The following is a 23965-nucleotide window of genomic DNA, read 5'->3' as shown; positions in this document are numbered from 1 at the left end:
AGATGTGGCTTAAGGTCTCTGAGGAGAGTGATGCTTGCATGGTGAACAGGGTAGAAGGGCCCTGATTGCAGACCAACAAATGCACAAACAGCTCCCTCAATGCCACCAACAGAACACGGTGTCATTCCTTTATAACATGTATTTTTAAACTGCCATCCCAAATGCTGGATTATTGTTGCTGCCATATACCCACCGACCCAGAAACTGAAGTCTCTGCACAGAGGCTCTGAAGTCTGCAGGCTGCACAGCATCATGAGGACAAAGGATGCTATCTGACTTTACCCTACCTACCTCATCCATCAGCCAGGAGCAGGTCTGGTTATGCGTTTGGAGACATGCAAAAGGAAAGACCCAGAAAGAGTTGACAGTTATAAATGTTTTGCAACCTGAATGTGACATTAGCATATGTATGCAGTGTGTTCACATCAGGTATTTATGCACAACCCTAATAAATACCACGTTCGACAGCAGTTTCACAAAACCACTCAATGATCTAGAAGAAATCACCATGAAACAGACTCTAGTTTCACTGAGAAAAAAGAAAAATCCCTGTCAGATCCTTGACTTAGAGGAAATCTAGAGTGACTCCTATGAGCATCATATAAAGTTTAATTACTCACAAGCATATTGAAATGACCAGATAGCTAAGTGATCAAAACCTGCTCCATGAAATACATGCTTGATTTCAGTGTCTCAGATGAGTGTGTTAGTAAGTTTTCCAGTCTACAAATAACAGGTACATGACACCTGGCATTGTAACATCTCCACCCACGGGACTCCACTTTGTGGAAGGCAGAGCTATCCTGTTTCTTTCACTGGGTGATGCCCTGCCTGCACTTGGAAACCAGGAAGCTCACCATAATATGTGGCTTGCTTTATGCGTTCACCTTAAAGGCTGAGTCTATTTCACAGATGTAGATAGGAGATGTTTTTAACACAGGTTGGAAGCTGACTGCCGAACTCCATTGACGTTTTCCTCACACTGCCCAGGTGCTGTGGTACTGCATGTGGAGGCAGGCACTAATGTGCTGTTGGTGGTTCATTCCACCTTGCATGGTACCAGAGCAGCCTGGGAGCTTTAAGTATAAATTTAAAAATGTTGATATGCCCCATATAAAAAACCCAAGAGGTCCCATATGGGCATTTCCTCATACTAAAACTTCTGACGTTTTATTTCAAACAGAACTTTTATAAAATTGCACTCACATTAACAGGGAAAAGTAGGAAGTATTCAAAAAGGTGAGGTAAGACAATCAAAGCTTCTCAATTCAACCCAAATTCTCTTGGCTGCTCCAAAATAAATTGTTGCTCATTTTGCTGAAAAAACTTCTAAAAGCAACCTGCAGCCCTTCCACCATGCTGTTTTATTCACTTTGCCTTTCCAGCCAGAAAGCCCTTTATTTCAACAGCTCTGTCCATCAGTGCAGCACCTGAGCAGTGGCAGAGGGCTAATAATATCATTGGCAAGAATGAGAAGGCTAAACTTGGAAGCCAAGCTTTGACAGGCGAGTAAAAGCGGAATTAATTCTCAAATATTTTGTTTCTGAGATGACATATGGTTTCATTTTTATGCCTACCCAGGAGTGATTCAATTGATTTGGGATCTGAAATCCTTGTAGCACTTTTTTTTTTCACTTTTAAGAAGCTTTTTGGTTTGCCTGCATTGGCTGGTTTGCTCGCTTCCTAATGGGTCTCTCCAGATCTGATGCAGCGTTTGAAGCTGTGATGGGTACAGGAAGGGGAACAAATGGAGGGAAAGGCCCACTGTGCATTGCTAACAGTCACACATTTCCGAAAAGCTGTGGTTAGGAGATTCCTAATTCAGTTAACCTCTTTGATCTCATCATGCAGTATGAAGTATCGAAAGGTAATGAAAAGATTACAGGCAGGTCTGCCACGTTTGCATATCAAAACACATGCCTCAGCCCAGTACAGAGCAGGAGGCAGATACAGTAAAAACACTTGTGATAGATGGAAAAGGCATCTTTTGATTGGGAAAGAACAGCTTTCTTCCCAGTCATGTAGTTCTCATGTATGTGCAATAAGAAAAAAACCCAAACAAAACTCAAAAAACCCTTGCACTGTTTCAGAAAGTGATGTACACTGGGGGCAGGATTCACTTCTGCTGCACACCACTACGCTACAGGCATGATTAATGTCCCTTTTTCCCTTGGTTGTTAGCAGTAGAGCAGAAGGCAGACAGCTATGCCTCAGATGATGGTGATATGCCCCTTAAAAGAGCCCATCCTGCCAAACAGTCACCAAAAGGTGGGACGCAGTTTATCAGGGTCCAGGATCCCGTTCTCCTTTTCTTTAACTGAGGCCTGTCCACCTAGAGAGCCAAGATGTGTGTCCAATGCATGCAAATATCTGTGTTTTGAGAAAAATACCACACTTGCCCTTCTAGCTGTCACCCTGCCCTCTCAAGCTACCTCTCCACCTTTCCTTTTATCTGCCCCTCTATCCTCACCTGTGGTACAAATCCCCTCCTTTTCTCTACCTGCTCTTCTCCGCCTCGTAGTGCTTTGCTTTTCATCATCTTTCACTCCTCCTTTCTTAATGCACGCCTCTCTTCCCTTTCTAACCTTCCCCTATAATTTCCTCCCATCTCCTTTCTCTCTCTCTCTAGGTTGACATATCATAACACCCTCCCAGTGACTTTTAAGACATCTGAAAAGCCATACTCAGGTATCAGATTCCTTATCAGGTCAAAAGAAAATATTGGGGAAGTCAGTGGCCAGATGCAATGATTATGGTCCAGCGTAGACAGGAGTGACACCACTCTTTATGGGCCCAGATAAGATTTAAATTGTTGATAAAATGCAACATTGTTGATTTTCCACTTTCTCCCTTTGTGGTATCTCTCCAGGGCTGGGGTAAGAGATCTTGGGTTCCCCATCTCTGCATTTCTTACTTTAATGCAGTTTCTTATGCACGGACTCAGCTATGAACAACCTGGATTTCTGTTGTTTGATATTGTTCTACACTATCTTTACCCGTAAGTTACTGATACTCTTAACTGTGACAGCACTTGATGTTTTGCTTAGCAATTTCCTTACTCTGCTTGTTTTAATTATTTCTTTATTAAAAACACACATAATGAGCAGTTTAGGAAAGCCAAAGAGACTCCTGATACGTGTAACAGCTTGATGACCTGAAAAAACAGGTTTACATCGCACCTCCCAGTTTAACCTTTTTTAGAACATCACTATGTTGCCATGGTGTTGCACACCCAACGCATGCTGGTGAACTTAGATTTTCGCCTTTGATCAATAACTTTGTCTAGGGGCTCTATAAATGAACCTGACACTACAGCAAAGGGTGCAGAGGATGCTCATACAAGTCTTGGTGTCTCCAGGCTCCATTCTTCCAGCAGCTGTTCTCCCTGCCTTCAGGCTGCCACCCCCAAACCACAGTGGGTTTCTGGCTCCTGGCATACCTCTGCCAACCAGGACCTCTTCTTTCAGGGATGGGATATCCCCAGTGCCACTAAGTCCCTGCAGCCCACCAGCTCACGGTGTTCAATAAGGCAAAGAGGAAATGTGGTCACCACTTGTGCTCCTTTGTCTGCACCTCCAAGTGACCTGAGTCTGACACAGACTCTGATAACCACAGCATCTAGACACAGCAACCATTGACAAGTCAGCTTAATTACATCCTAATTTCTTTATGTAGAGCCTATGAGCAAGATTTCAATTAACTTTAACTATATATAAAGTTTAATGTATCTCTATCGTTCCATTAAGATGATTTGGGACAAGACAAAGATAAACATAGATGTTAACATTCTATAAAGTATGAGATTTTTAATTAATTTTAATGAAAAAATTAATTATGAAGTTATTTATAAAGGCACATAAAATTCGTTTTCTAGTCACAGAATGTACTTTCTGTCCATTTGGGGTAGGTTTCTTCTGTCTCTCAAACACGAGATCTCGAACCCCTTTTGATCTAATTTAGTCTTACCTTGGAGTCATAATCAGCACTTCTTATAGCTTTGGAATCCTCAAATCAAAGACCCATCTAAGTGCAAAGTCCTATTAGGGTTTTCAGTGAATATTTTTATTAGCATGTGAAGAGCTAAATAAGGTTTAGCTCAGGTTGTAGCCTGTTTGACTGACCCAGAACTCTTCTTGCTGGATGTAACAGCTGGAAATTGTCTAAGCCATGTCAGGAATATGCCAGGCCCTTAAAAAGAAGCCCCTTTAAAGTCAAGCTCTGCTATGGCCAATTACAAAGTCACCACATCCCTGAGATAGGGTTCACAGCTCTACTGGCACACAATTAAGCAGGCATTTTCAAACAAAGAATTCCATATGATAAAGCTGAAGACAAATCCATCTGTGGAACAGGATGTGTCCTGAGTAGAAACTTTGGATCCACTTACTAAGCAAGCAGCTGGGCTTGAGGAAATGCTGGGTCAGGGTTTGCCAGCCATTAGAGCTACCCAGTTTGCTGCTATTTCTTAATTTTAAGCATGACTGCATAAGCAGCCAACAGCCTCCCATGTGCTGTAGCACTACCCGCCACCGTTCAGCCAGCAGCCAGGTTTCCCGGCCGCAGAGCTGTCATTTGGAGGGATGCTCAGAGCCTGGGGGTGGCATCTTGTGTGCCCCACACAGGGACAGCCATTGCCCACACGCAGGGCCGAGTCTGACAGCACACACCTGCAGTTACATTTACCTGGACATTTCTCAGACTGGGGCATGTTGGTTAGTCCCTGCCATCTTCCCACAGATGGTTCTGAAAACCCCTAAAGGATTTGCTCCAGAGGATGCTGCAGAGAAGCCAGACTTCTCTCTCATATACCTGGGAAACACACCCATACCACTGGGGTTTGTGCACTTAGAAGCACCATCCCTGAATCTCCTTCATGTCCCCCCCCAGACAGGGATTGTGATAGAGGGGAATGGCTGGGCTTTGTGGTCAGAGGCTGGGTGCTGCCTCACGCAGCCCTGCTAGCTGCCATCCCTGTAATTAGTGCCGTTACCAGGTTGCTATGGAAGTTTCTTCTCCCTGGAGAAGGTGTCAGGGCACCACTCAGAGGAGATTAAAGAGGAGGAAGGGAAAATGCAGATGACTGAAGGAAAAATGACATTGCCCATCACACGCACACCCCACGCCCCGCCCCAGTTATCGAGTGTTATCGCCTTGGCCAGAGCAGACCACACACTTTAAAGACAGGACTTGATGACTGTGTATTTTGTCTCCAGAGGAATGTTCGCCTTGGCATGACTAATACAACAAGCAAACCCAGCACAGCAGAAATGTCACCAAAGTCCCTCCCACACAGGACCTGTGATTACCATAAGCGAGCACCCTTAACTTACTTCATCTTTAATTGATAACTAAAGAGAGCTGGGAAGGAGGAGAAAACTATGCTGAATTTTGGCAGCTTCTTGACTGTCAGTAAAAACATGGCTTCTGAAAAGGAAAAAAACCACACACCACCAGGCAAGTTTAATTCCTTTTGTACTACTGATTCCCAGCTTCCAAGCACTGGAGAGAAACAGCAAATCCCTCGCACGACTGTACCTCCCAATTCTGAGGAGAGTGCAAACAAGACTGAGGGAGAGATTTAGTTCCCAGCCCACACCAACTGCTGTACCAGTGGGGAGAAGCAGCTGGGGGGAGAAGCTGGGAATGAAAGTCTTTAAATGGGTTTTGTTCCTCTGGAGTCACAGGGGGTGACAATCCATAGTCTAGGTAAATCTGGATGTAAAACGAGCAGGGACCCAGCTGGAATCAGTTTAGTGATATAAAGACACATAGTCTTAATTAAGGGAATTGTGATTTGCCAATGAAATCCCAGCAGGGAGTCTGTCTGCCTGATCAAAGACTCGATTTTCTGATGGAATCTTAAGTGCATGAGCCATGAAATTACTTTTTGAAAGGGGAACATGCGGCACAAAGAGGCAGAGCAAGGGGAGAGGAGGTGGAGGGGAGGAGGGAGAGAAGGAGGAAGGGAAGGAAGGGGAGCAGAGCGGAGCTCCAAGTGATGCTACTGGGAGCCTCCATTCCCGCCCTCTAAACAAAGCTAGAGCAGGGCAGGCTGGAGGAAAAATGATGCCAAACTACCAGCAGAGTCAGCATCTAAAATCATTACACAGCCTGCTGAATAAAGACATGTTCCTAATTCGCTCTTCAAAATTATTTTTAAAACAGCTTAGCAGAATTTTGGGGAAACTGGTTACTTTTCTAAGTAAATGCCCTTCCTTATTCACCACAGACTAGATAAAGGCACCTGGTATTTCTGCTCTGAGGCTGATTTTCTAAGAACCCCAGAGATCCACAAAGCAAGGCAGCTTTCTCCAAACATTTCCTCTTTTTTCTTAACAGCAACACAGCATGTTTCCCTCCATTTTGTAGCATCAATAAGAAACGCTCCAAACTACCTGCTCTAAAAGATATCAGGCTTACCTAGGAAGAGTTTTGGATCAAATCCCAAAGTAGGCAAATTTTGCACAACATGGAATTATAATGTTGTGGGGCCGCAAAACACCAAGAGCTCTGTAAACCAAGACGTAAAGTTGACAGAAGAGACACAATCTACGAGCTTCATTTGTCATGTCTGTACCACATAAGCATTCCCACAGCACTGAATAAACTTCCCAAATCCCATTTCCTTGCATGGCAGACTCAGCAAAAGATATGCAGTGTTAACCCAGGACTGCCGCAGCTCTGCTTCTGAAGGTCCACTGAGGCATCCAAAGACATCACTTTTCCAAGCATCTTAGGCCTTCTCTCCTCTGACATTTAAATCTGTATTTTGTTTAAAAATGCTCTCATTGCCAGACTAAAACCCAGTGTGGTGATTACAGAAACTATTATATCAGAACAAAGCCACCTGTCACCTTGCCATGCCATCTTCTTCAAAAGTGACTAGAGCAAGGGCTACAAAAGAAGAAATAAAACACATACACACCTGCTGTGCAGGGCAGGACTCCATTTAATGGAGGAATAGTCCCAAACAAACACATCAGGCTGTTGTTCAGTAGTGCAACAGCACAGACCTAATAAATCACAATTGGTGTACTGATGCCATGCCAGGATCTAAAGTAAAAGGGAAAATAAGCAATCAAGCCCTATGAATTTCTAGCTGTGTTCAAAATATCTGGAGGAAAGCAAGGGATGCGGTAAAATAAAAAGAATAAAATCAAAAGAACTAGGAAACAATGTGGGAAAACATGCCATTGTCAAGCATCTCCAACAGTTCATGTAGCAAAAAGCCTAAGGGTTTCTGACAAGTGGCTGCCCAGCAGAGTGCCGCTCTGATCCCAGCCAGTGGTGCAACCAACACAGCCTCCACCACTCCCCAGTTTGCTTGGTTCTTACTAATTTCATTCCTACCAAAAGGAAAAACAAACCTCAGCATCATTCACTGAGTCAGCTTCAAAGTTCTGCTGCAGGCCTGCGTAGCTCTTGAGAAAAGCTGCAGGTTGAACAAATAGATAAGTAGGTCACAGAACTCAAACATTTACCTTAATTACCTTATTTTGACACATGGCTGTGTCCCTTCATGCCCCACTCAACAAGTGTCAGTCCCCCAATTTATTTAGTGGGGTATGGTTTAGCTATGCAGTGGCTGCACCCTGCCCAGTTCTTGAGCGTAGTGAAGGCTTCCCCAAATCCTAAGCGGGCCTCCTGGGCATAGATGCTTTGCTTGCAGTGGTAGAAGAACTTTTGAAGCTCACATTGGTGAAAGAAATATTTTCCTCACTGTTCCCCTCCACCCCGAAACATCAGCTATCACCAGGTCACTCTACACAGCTTCGCTGCCTTGGGATGAGCGAGCCTCCTTCACCAAGGCTGCAGCCACCAGCTCCCATTCACTCAGCCACCTTCCCACTTCTTGATCTTTTCAGACCTCAGGGAAATGGATTTCGTCTCCTGCTTCTTTTCTCTCTCCCCTGCCACTGTCACTGCATGCTGGCTGTTCCTCTACTCCAAATTTCTAAGGAGCAAGTTTATATAAAAATACAGCTGAAAGTATACAGGAAGGTGTTTGCCAGGAGACTATAACAACGAGGTTGGGGGGGCGTTAAGGAGGATTACCAGCCATTTCACATACATAGCCTCTTCAAAACACTTTCCTTCTCACTCTCAGAACAGGCTTCACTGCAAAGCAGTAAATTCAGAAGCTCAAGTTTTCCAAGCAGGTTCTGTGCTATGCTTGAGGGGATAATTAGAAACACCAAAATACACTACTGATTTGTGTATCCTGAGTAACAAACTGCTGGCTCTGCTGTTCACACTCAACCATGCTTGAGATCTGAAGGAAAATATCCCAAAGTAACAACTCCACCAAGTTCTCAACTCGGTTGCTCACACTTTATTTTTCAAGGCAAAGAGCAATGGGTGGCCACTCAGCATCAGGAGGAAATCTGAGTTTCAGGCTGCCTTGACAGAGAATTTCTTGTGCCTGGGATTTCATGTGGTGCATGTGGGGAGTTGATCGAGCGGCTGTGTGGTTGTTTCAGCTGCCTGCTCAGGAGTGCCCAGCACCAGCTGTAAAGCCAGGATGCCAGCCAGGACACTGCACATGGCTGGTTACTAGCACCAGGAGCATTCAGATCCTCAAGAAGGGCAGATCAGCACAGCTCCACTGACTCAGCAGAGCTGAAGTACTTTATTGCAGTCAAGCGTCAGACTCACGACACGCAGCCAGATCTGTGTGCATATGTATGTGTGTATAACAACTGTGCACATACAGCTATTAATACTGAAATATGAGACTGCAGGTTATTCAGTCTTTTGGAAGTTTCTTTGAAAGGTTTCTGTGGGGATATTCTTCTGTATTTCCAAAAAAAACCCCTTTACATGGCCACAGTCTTGTAATGCCACGCCAAGTGCCTCCATCAGTCTAGGATTAGATCAGCAGGAGGATGTTTTTCTAGATAAGGCAAGGAATGAATACTTGGGAATGGTGAGCCCTGTTCCCGCACTTCAGTCCTTCACCCAGGAAAAAGTACCATGCTCCACTTCTTCCTTCCTCCTTCCCTCCATCCCACAGCATGAAATTCACCTTCTTTTCAGAAGCTACAGTTACATCAGCCAAAAAAACACCCAAAAAAGAAACCAACAGGAATGAGGTGCTCCCGGCCTTCACAGACCCTGTTTTTTTCCCCACTCTCCTGCATATGTATTTCTGAGTGCTTCTGCTTTCTCAGAACCCCTCTATCAGTTCAGACAGCAACTACTCTTCTAAAGAAAGGGGGTTGCTTGTAGGGAAGATATCATCAGCCGTTGCTCCCTGCTCACAGCTTCTAGCTCTGCTGGAGTTCATACCTGTTTTGCTCATCTGTGGGGACATCCTCTACAGCAGATTCCCCCTTCATTATGTAACGAAAAAGTCCTTATCCATCCCTCCCCACAAATACTGCTTAAAATCATTGCTCGTTGTAGTTAGTCCCTAGTTCTCAAAGGGCATTAATTGCTTTGGGCTTCACCTCAGCGCTGTTGAACACTGATAATAACTGGTTTGCCTGGGCTTACTGCCTAAATAGCTGATAATTACAGCCCAAGAACAGCAAGGAGCATTCTGTATTTCTGCCACAGCCGTCTGTCTATCTGGTTTGCTAGGCATCTGTCCACCTGTCTCTAGGAAATTGTTCCCATTTCTACTTGACTTTCCTCTCCTTCCCCACGTCTTTCTCTCTCTCTCTCTCTTTTTTTTTTTTTATATATATTTTGCTTTTCAATCTCTCTTTTTTGTCTTTTCCAGAGCCCTGACATCTTTGATCCCTTGTCGACAGGGAACACGGCGTACCGGCTACACATTCAGAGATCCAAACATTTTATCACCCTCCAGAAGCAGCTCAGGATGTGACAGGTGAAACGTCAGAAACAATTACAGAAAGAGAAAGGCTTTCCAGCCCCACGGGGGAACCATCCGGTCTGCATTCTGTGCTTCACCTCCCGACTCTGCGGGAATCAGAGCGCTGAGCCGCCCCAGCACCCAGCCAGAGCGACGAGAGGAAAAAGACACAGGCACAGAGGCAAGATGTTGAAGGTTTGAGGGTCTGATGGGGGAGATCCCTGCGAGGGAAACCAGTTGGATTGTTAGCTAGATTCCTCTTTAGCTGTTGCAAGATGCGGTCATCTCTGCACGTCCAAAACAAATGTGCCCCTATCAGAGGCAGTTTTCATATAACCTCATTACACTGTTGTGACCATCTGTTCCCTCACCCTTGCCAGGCTCCCATGGACCATAAGGATCACCATACACTGACCAGGGAGCCAGGCACTGAAACTGAAGCATAATGTTACAAGCCAGAAGGGCGGTACAGGAATTTGGTCTCTGCTGTAGCCCACTGTGCTGGAAACCCATAAGGATAAAAAGAAGCCTTTGGAAAAGTCAGCCAAAACCTAGGGGTTGCCATCTTGGTTTGCAGATTATAATACGAGGCCCACAGAAGAGCAGAGATGTGTGTAGTGGCACATGTCAACAGTGCCTGAGGCCCCTGTAGCTCACAAGAATGCAGGTGAAGAAACCCAAGAGAATAAAGGTACACACAAGAGTTGGGGGAGCCTCCAATGTCTCACAGAGTCTGCTGGATACTGTCAAGAGAATGGTTGCCTTGAAATAGCTCTGCCAAAGTGTCTCAAGAGTCACAGGCCCCTGAGACTGCCAAGACACGTTCACACAACCTGGAGCTCCTGGACTAGGACTGACACATGCTGAGGGGTTTTCTAGAAAAGGACGTATGTACCTTTCCACCCCCTCATGGTTGCCCAAACAGTACAGATGAGCAGCAGAAGGTGCCCTGGCCACTGCCAGTGCCAGAGAAGAGATGCAATGTGTATATGTATTGTGATACACTTGGGTATTCTGGATGAGAAGCCAGATTGATCTTGAGCTCTGGTTGGAGCTTCTCTTTCATTATTAACTCCCTCTTTGGAGGCCAAGAGGCTGGAGCCTGTCTCTTGGAAGACCTTGCTGCCCTGTACTGCCTACTATCCAGCAAGAAGACCCCTGCCTCCCCCACTGCCCTCCTGGACACAGAGACATCAGGCAGCATAGCTTTTTGCTGAAGAAACAGAAGGAAAAGCCACCACTAGCCTTTCCTAATGGCTGCTGTGGGAGGATGACAAGGAACCCATCCAGGTCACTTGGCACCAAGCAGGACCAAGTTATGCCCCAAAGGTTGGCACAGAGCAAGGTGCAAGATCAGCACTAGCCACAGAGCAGACACACAGCTACAGTAGTGTTTCATAATGGGGTACTGTGGGATACTGTATCATGTACCTCTGGAAGCATGATGCCACTGCAATGTCACCCTGTCAATCTTCACTAGTGCAAACAGAAAGGCTCAGGCTGGGAACTCACAGGCGTGTCAGGGAAAGTGATATACCCACAGGGAGTCAGCCACCCACACATCTTGCATGTGTATTAGCCACCAAAGACCAGGAAACACAAGTGTTCATGAAATAACGAAAGGAAAAACTAGCCCAAATCCACCCAAAACTCTAAAAAAGTTGTAATTTAAATTCTCTGTGAAGGTTCAGCTCCTAACTGCCCTCCTGTCTCGACCTCTCCCTCTTGCTTTTAAACAGACAGCTACTGGGTGCTGGAAGGAGCAGCTCACCTCTGCCCTGAGAAGGGATCTCACCAAGCTCTTGTTCCTCCCAATTGTACAAAACAGATTTCCTGTACCCCCTTCTTTCCTCTTTTTTTTCCCCCATAAAAAAAAGAAAAAAAAAATATCCTTTTGCTTCTTGACTAATAGCTCCATTTGTCTCTTGGGTGCATGCACCCTGCCAGATGGCAGGGCAAAAGAACTATCTGCACAAGGAATTGTTCTGGCTCTCTGTATGCATGGGCCAGGAAGGAGCCAAAAGGAAAAGGCAAAGCAGCCTCAGATGATGTGCCTCCTGACGAAAAGTCCAGGAGGCTGGTAGTTCAGCCTCTTTGCACTTGTGACTCATTTAATTTTTTTCCTGTGCTTTGATCTTCAAGAGTAGAGGACTGCCAATCAATAGAGGCTGGAGAAGAAGCAAATGTAAAGGTCCAAGCTCTTCCAGACACTGAACTAGTGCTACAGCTCTGTGTCTTTACAGTTGTTTTCCAGCCCACAGCAGCTTTAAAAAATGGGTAGGGGAAAAGAGAGCCCTTCCCACTCTGGACTGACAGTCTTCTCTGTAAGTAATGGAGTGATGTCCAGAGGTAGGATAGAGGCTGCATTTGCCTCAGTATTTGTTGCAATGTCATGAACAGTAATTCTTCGCTCCTTAATATCAGCCGTGATATCTGTTGCATGAGAGATGTTAAGTCATGTTCTCATCACAGCACTGCAGTCCTTTGCTACATCTAACTGTGATGGCATTGGTTGTGTCTTCTCAAGCTTCTGGTGAAAACAGCCCCAGCAGAGCTTGTCTCCTCATCCAACCTGACCTTAAAGAGTTAGCTCAGATTCAGACCTGGATCCACAGCTTGTGGCAGCGGTGATTTAAGCTGATGCTGCTCAGTGCATATACAGTAACATCATCAGTGTGGCCCAAGGGTAGGCACATTAATAATACCCTCCAGTGTCCTGAATTAACGAGCTCCCAGTCAACCTGCAGAAAACATTCCGTATTTGAGACTCACCTTTAAAAATAAAGTTACAGGCTCAGCGTGTGTTCAGATATGACTCTTCCCTGTTGTTACTGAAAGGAATTCAGCTTGAAAGTCTCCTTCAGTTTACACTGTACCTAGGAGGACAAGGGTGGCTTGCTTGAGGAGTGTAGACCTTGGTATTCCTAAACCGTGTGGAGAAGAAAATAGCCTGGCAGCTTAAAATTTTGAATGATCCAACCTTAAAAGGCAGGGAATGCAAAACAAAATGAGCCTGACGCCATCTTCTCCAGCGATGTGCCATGGCTTATTAGGAAGGGGTTATAAGCTGCTTTCCAGTGAACTTGTTCTCAGAGAGATAAGCTGACTAGTGGGAAATCAATCACTATGAATTTTGATAGCAGCGCCTGCTGAAGTAATTACTTCAAACATCAATAATTCTGCTCACCTGCCTGTGCAGTTTTCAGCTATGCTGAAGGTTAGATTAATGCCATGAAGCTCCTGGGGACATTTGTTTTGTTTTGTTTTTGTTTTCCCTATCCTTTGCCATCTACTTCCTTAAATATTTTTTTCTTAAATGCTGATGTAATTGAAATGTCAGGCTGTCTGCTCCTCTCCTCCTCTGTCTTCTCACGTGGGTCATCAACATGAGTTTGCTCCTATCAGTGAAATTGTCTCCGCAATTCTGTGCGCGCAGGAGCTGCTGCTGATCCTTCCTGTCAGACTTAGCCAGCATCGAACACTCACGTCACATCTCCCCTCAGCTGTTTATGCCCGTGTTAAAGTTAATGTGTATTTAGAGAGAAGGTCAAAACAACTCTGAGGCCAAATGCTCTTGAGCTGAAGACCCTCTCAGTGACCCCTGTGCGGTGGGATTTTAGTTCCCACACGGATAAGGGTGTCAGTTGGGGTTTTGCCACACAGTACAGACTGGGTGCACAGGGAATTGACCATTTAAAGCACAACTTTTACAAAAATTTTAAGGTGATAACACATCACCCAAACCGTCCCTGACTCAAAACTATCTCCCCTTGAAAGCATAACGAGAATGGTTGGTACAACATGTGTACAAGCTTGCAGGTTCAGCAGATGGTAAATTAAAGCAGGTATTACTCCACAGAGAGGCCAAATATTTCATCCAGTTATCCATGATAAAATTATAACATTGTCCAAAACGTGTAACATTTTCATTTTAAATATAACGTATGATCTGAGTTTTGGACTACTGTGCTTCACAGACTGCGACTTCCTCCATTTGCCACGTCTTCTGAGCTCCTGTATATTTCCTGCTGCGTTATGCTAAATATCCTCCAGGTCTCCCACTGCTGCCCCTTTTATACCCAAATTTCATGCAGCCCCAGTAGTTCTGCTCTCTCCGCTGGAGCAGCAACATATTTATTACTATATTATTATTGTATTTCAGCTCCCAGCTATAGTAAATTCCATCCTGCTGTAACCCCCACCTCCAACTACCATTAGACAGCCTGGGATTCCCACAGACTTGGCAAATTTGATAGATTTGTTTATCAGCTCATCAGAACCAAAGCATGCGTGGACTTACTGTCTGACTGCAATTGAAAGCTGGCAGAGATGTGCCAGGGGGTACTTTTCTCACTTTCCTTATCTTTCTCCATCCTGCGTGGGGAGCAAACAACAGTGATACGCCACAGACTTTTTATTTGCATCCAGGCTCCATTCCCATAAACAGCCCGCTCCGCTCAAACATTTTAGAGGTTCCTTTTAATGTCAGCTATACTGAGCTGTGAAGCCTAGCTTATATAGATGTCCTTTGTTTATAACAGTGATTGATTGAATACACGTCACGGCTTTCAGCAGAGAAAGCCCTCCACAGACCCAATTTCAGATCCAAAAAGTGTCCTGCTGACAATTGCCCACATAAATCCAAGCAAAGAAAGAAGGAAGACTAAAAGCAAGTGCTTTCCTGTCTGAATGACAATTCACACTCCATCACTCTAACACCACTTAGCCGACGGCTGCAGCTATGGTGGGAAGGGGAGGGCAGGGTAAGAGCGCTCAGCACTGTGGATGATCAGGACACTTTTACACAGGCTCCTTACTTAGCTGAAGGCAGCCACATGTGAAAATAAACCCACATCTTTAGCTAAATTCTACTCCCATCATCCTAATACGGCTTTGCTGAAGTCAGGTGACCAAGAGCGGAATTTGTTCCATATTGTCCATAATGACAAATCGATGTATGATGACCTCCTGTGAGAATGTCTATTCGGTTTATTAACAGGAAAGTGCTCTTGGTTGATCTGACACTGTTTATCTCATTGTTATCAAACCTCCTCTGAAACAAACTGTTAGGAGAAAGGAGAACATCTCTCCAAAGAGAAAATGAAATCAAGAAGAGAGAGGCTTTTTAGTGGCTGAAGAGAAGGGGACTTCAACACTAGCCAGCCAGTGGACAACAGGGCAGCAGAATGATTCCTAACTCCGGATCTTAAAATAGAGTTTATGCTGCTCCAAAATACACTTTAGAATATCAAACTTTTTTTTTTCTGCCTTTGTAGTCCAGAAACATCTCACAGTAAAAGATCTGAGATTTGTTGTACTTGTTAGGTGCATTACATCAACATGTTTAGTAGGGATCTATGAAAAGGAGTGAAGAGGGAGGTGATTAAACCTCCAAACTGTGCCATTTATTTAATTTAATAAAGAGTGAAGAAGATGATAAAGACTTTCAGCTGAAGCTGGCAAAGATAGGAGAATGAGCTCAAAGATTAGAAATGGAACTCAGTGCTGAAAAATGTGAGGCACCAGAAGGAATCATTTTAAGTCTTTGCACACATTACCGGCTTCTAAATTATCTATGAACTCCACGGACAGTTCAGTGTGCAACAAAGGCAATCTTCAGAATAAATTACATATCAAGATGTATGAAGAAAAGCACAAAGAAGAACACTCGAAATACTATAATTTCATTATAACAATTCATGACATTCATGCGCAGGGAAGAATTTAGTAAAAAAATCTTGAGGGATAAGCATGACCAGAAGAGAAACATCAAGAGGGTCAGTCCAGAAAGAGCAGTTGTTAGAAGACTGGAAACAATGAAAGAAGTATACACTTTAAAGACTGAGAGGGTTTATGTTCAGATGAACAAACCCCATTCCAGAGGGTAGAACAGCATGAAAACAAGAAATGGTGAAGAAAAGTTAAATGAAGAGATTATGTTTCTCTCTCTTCTTCCTGTGAGAAGACAAATTAATCACTGGATTGAAAAATTACGGTTGCCTGGAAACCCACTATCATGACCAGATTATCTTCAATATGAATGACAAAAGGTCAGCACCTACTAATAATACTTGGATATACATACCCATACCCATACAGAGTACAAAAATACCTACAAATATACTGAAGGCTTCAGAGAAGGTATTTGAACAAAAGTTGAGTGAAACTGATAGGGTACCAAAAATTAGACAGGTAACATGACTGAGAAGTGGAAGCATTTTATACAAGAAAAGTTAATTAACTAGTCAAAATGCTAGTCTCACAGTCACAAAAGCTTACAACCTTGAATAAGGAAACAATGCTTGGTTTGATGGCAAATAAAAGCAGTAATTAGAAATAAAAGCAACATATGGCAAAATGTAAGGCAGCAGTTACAGGTAGCAGTCAACATAAATCAAAGTTATGGGGCGTAAGGGAGGCTGAAGATGTTGGGGGAAAACACCTGGCTGACCAAGTTAGGAATGACAAAATGAAGGTGTGTGAAAATACTCTGGGAATGAAAGAAAAGTGAAGTGGTAAACTTATTAATACCAAGGTAGAAAAATGTTAATAACCATTACTGTGCCTATTTAATATGCCTGTTCTGAGCTGGCAGTAACTAATTCCATTAGCAAATAATGAACAAATTGGGGACCAGGGACAAGTTCTGTGAGCCAGGCAGTCCATACCCTATTTGCTTTAAAAGCTGGCTTACAGACATCCCTGGTCTCCTGACGTTAATTTTTAATACACTGTAGAATATTGAGAAAACTTGATGTGACTGGGAGACTCCTAATGTTGAGTCAATAGTCAAAAAGGGCAGGGGAAGAAGGAAGGGTTCCCAGTCTGACAATACTCCCAGGGAAGATCACAGAATGCTGAGTCAGTATTAAATACTTAAAGAATTAATAGGTATCACTAAAATTAATGCCAGGCAACATTAGATTATGGGGACAAAGTCTTCTTAAAGCAGTATGTTTTTATACTTAATTAATTTAAAAACTCCGTGGGCAAAGGTAAATGAATACCTAAAAAATGTTGGCTTTTATAGAGCTTGTGGTTTATTGCTGGGGATCACTGTGATTTAAATTGCAATATACATTCACAATAAAGTACCTATTCAACGGATTGAGGACTGTCTGAGGAATCTCAAAAGGGAACAATGAATGAGGAATCATCATTCAGTAGGAGGATTTGGTGTAGGGTTCTGCATAGATCATCAGTAAACAGAACATGATTTTACATCTCATCACTGGTGTTGAAATAAATGTAAAATACTTGAGGTGAAGTTTGCAGAGATTGGTAGAGAAGCAGACATATAAAATGAAGTGGATCACTTACAAATTATACCTGTTAAAACTAAATATATTTTAATTAAGCCAAATACAGAGTAATATATCAAGGACCAAGTAACGCAGAACACATCTACAAGGCAAGACACTGCAAGTGGGAAAGCAGGGACCTTGAAGAAGATTAAGGTTCACTGTGGATAAGCACCACTATGGAAAAATGTGTGAATACAAGCCTGGAAAGTGAAGCAAGACACCTTCAAACTAGAAATGAAGCACAAATTACACTGCATGTGTTTAACTACTGGAACAAACTACCAAGAGAAGCGATAACTTCTCCATCTCTCAGTCTCCTCACATCAAGAGCCAATGCCTTTTTAGAAGAGATGGTTTCACCAAACACCAATTATCAGTCTGTATAACGACTGTAGAAGACAGACGAGTAGAAGCCAATGAAATGAAATAGCCTCTGTTCTACAGAAGGTCCCTCTGCACAATGTCTTGACTCTTCTGGCCTTGAGCTCTTTCACTTTGCTTCTCCATGAACCAAAAGGGTAACAAACCAAAAAATGTGAATAGGAGAGTTTTTGAAACTCACAATGAGGAGACTATTTTTCCACGCACTGTTGGTGACTATGCTATAAGCTGCTGGGTTTTTGGTCTCAGCATGGATGCTACCAGCAAAGTCAGTGCTCCCCACAATTCTGGTCTCTTTGTGGGCCTGCAGAAAAACTGCTATCTCTGCACAAACCCTGACCCTCTGTAACCTGTCATGACTCACGTCTTAGGGCTTAGGTAAGCTGAGCCCTCTTGCTGTATCGTAACACAACTTGGGTTTGGTGGTTTTGTGTTTCTGGCAAGAAAGGAATGTAATGGGAAGGCATGGGAGAATCACTGCTGTTCTCATGACCGAATCTGTACTCACAGCAGGGTGGCTTTTGGAAAGATGCTGAGAGCAGGGGCCACCTCAGGAAGGGGAGTGGGAAACGGGAAGCATGAGGCAGCTTGGAAAGCACCTGCCCCAACACAGAGAACTCAGCAAGATGTCAGTGTGTAGTCACATAACCAGAGGAACTAATGGACCCTGGCTGGCAACAGATGCACATCTCCGGGCAACTTTCCCAAACATATTTTCTGATATTCAGGAAGGTGTGGCCCCTGTAGCACCTTTGTCCACAGGGAGTTCTCTAACCAGTTTGGCCAAAGAATTGCAAACTTAATTAAGAGGAAGAAGAGGGACTAAATCTCTTCCCGTCTAAGTATGTAAACCCTGTTTCCTTAGAAAAGCAAAGTAGAAGAGATTCAGTATTTATAGCCTTGTTTCACACCTATACTAAGCCCCCAACAAAGTAAAGCAGCCAAGGAGTGAGCATAGATGCAATTTCCTCTTGCTGTAAATGCTTAGAACAACCTGTGTCTACATGCAGGAAATGCAATCACCTGAAATACAAATTAAGCTATCTACACACAGCTCTGACAAGTATAATTCAAGGTATAAAACATCAAGACACACAGACCTTTAGTACATATGCTAACAAAATGTCTTATTTGAAGCACAGAAAAGTTCTCTTTGTTGTCAGGTGTGAGGGCTAAAAAGAGTCTGAAGAGAGGTGGGCAAGAGGGAGGAGTGGGGCTGCAATGAGGGTCTGAAGCTTGTATGGTTCATCACAGCAACTTGCACTGCCCTATCCTATTCTGCTAGATCCACTTGACAATCTTGATGCTGGCATTGCACTCATCAGCCATGGGGCAGCTCAGTTTCAGGAGTCCTATCTTGTGAGGTTAGTGCTGAAGTAAACCAAGCCATTCCCATGACTCCATCCTGACACGTCACGGGCAGTTTCTGGGCATGAGAGGAATATCACAAGAAGGCACTGGAGGAAGGCAATCATGTCCTTGAGTCTGAATCTTCACATCAAAGCAGGCAGCTTGTCCACTAGTCAGCTACAGTAAAAACAGCACCCAGGCTTCATTTTACATCCAAGGACAGATAACTAGTTCTGTTTTGGAGTATTTTTTTTAAAAATAGATTAAAATGTGTATGTGTATATATATCTCTGTATTTATCATTAATACAATATACATATTTATATACATTATATCTCTCTCTCTGTACATATAAATATATGTATAACAGTGCAACCCTGGATATGGAGAACACCAGAGGAAGAACCTCTAAGAGCTGGAGAGTGAAGACAGGTTTAGAGAAAAGAGCAGAAATGGATAAGAAAGAGAAATGTGAGAGAAAGAGAAAAAGGGAGTAAGGGAGAAAGTGAGACACTGGATGTGCATGGAAAGCCTGTGAAAAGGCAGGAAGGATATGTAAGGGGAAAGGGTTTGGAAAAGGGCTTTTGGCTATAGCACAAAATGGAAAAACAGAGGCAAAGGAAAGTGCAGAAGGAGCTGAACATAAAGAAATGCCAGGGAAGCCAGAGAAGTAAAACAACAATTGTCAGAAGGGAATTGATTAAAAGATAGGACAGGAAGAGGACATCTTTCCCTCCCTGCTCACTGGTTATACTCCTCCATTACATCTCATGTCTTTTATTTTCTCTCATATATTTTCTTCTATTCTTACCAGTCCCTTACAAACCTTTCTTTTTAGAAGCACTAATCTGCAGAGATTCCCTTGCTATGCCCCTGCCCTCTGCTTCCCTCCCACCCCAGCATGCAGGCATGATAAGAGGAAAGACCTCTCACCTCTACCTCTCCCCAGCGTGAGTTTTTGTCAGCTTATGAATCACTGCCAGGTACACGACACAAAGACAGAACAATTTACCTTCAAAGAGAAAAACCTCATTCTGACAACCCCAAAGTTTGTTTCCACCAGAAGATGTCCCCCAGGGGATGGAATTTAGCAAATCATATGCAGTGTAATATTAATTTTTGTGTGTTATTTCAAGCTGACATGCTGTCTGTTAGATGATTTTTTTTTTTCTAACAGGACTATTCCACTGGGAAGAAAATGAACTCTCAATATGCATTTTTCCTGTACTTCTTCATGTTCCTATTTTCTGACTTGTTCAGTTTACCTCATGTACTCCCTCTGCCTTCGTCATCCTCTTCCCTGATCTCTGTACCCCGCTTCTATCTTATTCCTGTCTTCGTTCTTTATCTTCTCTTTTTTTTCCTTCATCCTGTCTCTTTCTCTTTATTTTTCCATTCTATCCTTTCCTTATTTCCCTTTTTCTTTGTTCTTCTATTTTGCCATTTTTGCATGCTATCTCTGCTGCCCCTCTTAATCCATTCCCCACAACCTGCACCCAGAGAAGCACATGAGAAATAGCATTCAAGGTATTCCTACAGACACAGAGCCATAAGAAGAACCAGCCAGCCCTGTATTGCCTCCAGTGTGCCATGTTGTTCTGCATGCCAGTAAGTTTGGTTCTCATAGCCATAGGGGAACCCAGCACCCTCGGGCACCAGGTGTTCAGCATCTTTGGGGACCTAATGCCAGAATCTGGCTGGGGCCACACAGTGCTCCGAGCTTTGAAATGGATGTGCAAAGAAGGGATATGGCAAGATTAATTGTCCCTAATTTCAGGTGATGTTAGGGTAGGTGTCTTGTCTAACCTTGCTGCAGGCTTGTGCTATAGTCAATGGGAAAGGGGCGGGGGGGAGGGGACGACACACACAACGCTTCCGAAGAATGAATTATTCCATAACAAATAGTTGACTCAGATGGGGTGGCTGTCAAGATAGCTTCAAAACCAGCTTAAATGAATAGCCTGTCAGACAGTAAAAGCTAGGTAGCATGACACACCTGAGAGAGAGGAGAAAATAGAAGGGGAAGTCTGCATGAGGGCATAAAAATGGCAGAAGCTGGAGGAAAGGCAAGACAGATGGGAAAGCTACCTCACTTACCAGGGACAGACCAAAAAAAAAATCTTTGCTAAATCAGCACTACACTAAGGGCCAGAGCTGCAGACAAGCTGAAGCCCCACAGCTCCCATTGATTTCTCCCACGTTTTGGACTGCTCAGCATTTCTAGAAGCCAGAACCCTAACACCTCTCCTGAGCTGGGGACTAATCTAAGAGACTTGCCTTTCACGGCTAATGCTCTGGACACGTCACCCCCAAAATGCTGACTCTCTTACATTTTGCACCTAACTGCTGCTGAGGAAAACACTGGAGTGAAAGAACAGAGAATTAACACTAACGGGTCTCACAGAAAACTGGTCAATATCTGAGAGATCTGTCTCAGGCTATTTCCCTCACACCGTTTTCCACGAGTATAATTGAATCTCCTGACAGCACGGACTGTCAGGGCTCGGAAGGGAGTGCATGTGCACACACATGCTTCTGTGTCTGACTGCTGAAGCATCAGCAATTTAGCCTTCAGATGTATACAGCAAATTGCCTCTTGACAAAACTGGGAAGTGCAGCACCCTTTTTGGGGAGCGGGAGGGATCAGTGCTGCCTTCTGCAGTTGGCAGGGTTCGGCATCTCCATGTGTTTATCCCCTGCGTATGAAGACATAGGATTTAAATCATCAAACATGGAGAGAAGGTGAGTGCAGTGTTGCTTAGCCTGTGGTAAGGTATGCTCAGGTTCATACTCAAGGCTCCTCTACCAGGCAGGGTACATGGGAAGCACGTAGGAGACAGGCTGACAGGCAGGAGATGGAAATTTCAATGAAATTAAGGAAGGAGGAGGCAAACATAAGCCTACAGTATGTGCTACCAACAGCTCTGTGAATAATCAAGGCTTTCTATGTGCAGCACATCCCAAGTGGCTTAGGCTGAAGCTAGTGCATAGGAGTGATGTTCCTTCGTGTTTTTTCGAAGTGAGGGACAAAAAGCTGTGAGAGACACACAGCATTAAAAATGTTGATTCTGATGGAGACACAGCATGCCCACATGCTGACTATATCAAGCCTTTCAGATACGCACAAAATATTTGGGGCCCACAGACTCCCAAACTCCAGATCCTGGCTTGAGGATTGCTGGGAGAAGAGCACAATGGAGATACCCCTCTTCAGCTCTTTTGGTCTACAGAGCATTTGCTGCAGAGTACCTAGGGTGTTAATCAAATCTTTTGTGAAGCACAAAATGTATCTACAGAAAGCAAAGACAAAAATTTCCAGGCTGAATGTTTTCATGAAGAAAAGGGGATGTAAAATGCAAAAGGGAATCAGCATAGTGTGGGTTTTTTTGGGTTTTTTCCTCTTTTTTTCTTTAACTTTACTTGTGTAAAGCAGCTTCAAAATAGTCTGTGGGCTAGTAAATCAATAGAGGAGTGCTTTCGGTTTGGCTCCTGTGTCTAGCCTCTCAGCTACGCTGCCTCACTGGTCTCTGAGGACTTTTGAGCTGAGGACATAATTGGTGATGCTGGGAGAGAGAAGCCAAGCAACAGATCCTTAACTCTTGAGCTCATCTTCTTCCTGGGCTTTGTCCAGCCTGAATATGATCTGCATTAATTTACATAATTTATAAGGAATTCTGGACACCTGATTTTAGCATAATGAGAAGGTATTTTCCATTTTCTAGTACTACCTGGTGCATAGAGCTGTGTGCTATTCCTACCATAGCTTCATTGATCAAAACCAAGTGGTTTTTCTGTAATTGTATATTAATCCCTGCTTGTGACGTTATTATGTTCTCATGGGTTTTCTGCCTTAATAGAGATTGCATTGGAGATACCTAAGAAAACAAAACAACACAACTACTTGAGAATCGTGGATGCCTCTACTTTGTGGTCACATGTAATCTGTTAAGCTAATGTATAACTGATTTGGAACATTACTAGGACATTTCTTTCTTTTGATTCAATGTTAATAAGCTTGTATAGGAAATGGAGAATGGCTGGAGAATACCTCAAAGGAAGGAACGAGCGTGGGACGGTAAACACTTGCCTCGCAAGCAGTAGGCACGTGCAGAAGCACACACGTGCCCACAAGCCCAGAGACACATCCATTCCCAGTTTTGTTTGTATTTCAGAGGAAGTGAACACAAACAACAGCAGGGCTTTCTCTATTAAACGTGCCTTTCTAAAAAATTTGGCACCAGTGATGAGCACGTGTGAGAAGGAAGAGGAAGAAGAGACAGTGTTCAGGTTGCATCACCTTGTCGAGTGAAAGGACCCAAACCAATGTATATGTGTAGAGTTTCGTGGCAAATTTTTCCCCATTGTACTTTTCCTCTCTCCATTTTAAGGTGAGGGGTGACGCATGTTCTAGGAGCTATAATGACAGCAAAAGGTGTTGTCAGCAGCCAGAGAGACAGGCGAGCACCCACGCAGCCAGCGACTGCCTCCACCCTGTGTCATCACCACAGTGCTCACCAGCCAGTTCAGGTAGACAGGCACAGCTTACTTCTACCACGTCAAGGGGCACATTAATTAACTAATAATGCATAATCTGGTCTGATCTGCTGATTAAAACACACCTCTGGCACAACCTTTAAAAACAGCATGAGTCAACTAAGGACTTGCCAAGTCTAACTTGAGAAGTCATACTCTCCAACTCATCTCAGGCACCTCAATGAAGATCAAATAGAGATCTCCCATGCCAAGTGATGTGATCTTTTTCTAGCTTCAGAGGGGTATTTCAGCAGCAGAAGGCACAAGTTTTTTCTTTCTTCCTTCCTCACACATGTTGTATAACCATGTCCTACTATAAATATAGGTAATGGAGTAAGAATCTGACCCCTCAATTTTCTCCAATTATATTATTTTCTGGAGCAAATGAAAAATGAAATTGTGATAGAACAAAGCACCCAGAAGGGCAGGAATTTTCTGAAACCTGTCAGAAAGTAAAAGGGGGTGGGGAGCTAGGAAGCAGGAGTAGGAGCAGACAGGAGAGAAGGAAGCTGAGCAAGGTGACCCAAAGGAGAAGGAAGCAGGAACAGAGACAGGATTAAGGGAATGAAAAAGAGAGGGA

At 43.8% G+C, this 23965-nt stretch overlaps 1 protein-coding gene across 1 annotated transcript in view; it reads right to left on the bottom strand.

Moving 5' to 3' along the window:
- The window catches only part of TMEM178B (transmembrane protein 178B), a gene marked incomplete at both ends in the record, with an annotated part of 231565 nt that overhangs the window by 37503 nt on the left and 170097 nt on the right, over positions 1-23965 (bottom strand). The gene's annotated exons all lie outside the window — the stretch shown is intronic.

Source organism: Gallinula chloropus (genome assembly GCF_964237585.1).
Source record: "Gallinula chloropus genome assembly, chromosome: 1".
Classification (NCBI taxonomy): domain Eukaryota; kingdom Metazoa; phylum Chordata; class Aves; order Gruiformes; family Rallidae; genus Gallinula; species Gallinula chloropus.
Note: the sequence above shows the minus strand (reverse complement) of the source record. Positions and strands in the feature narration are given on the sequence as shown.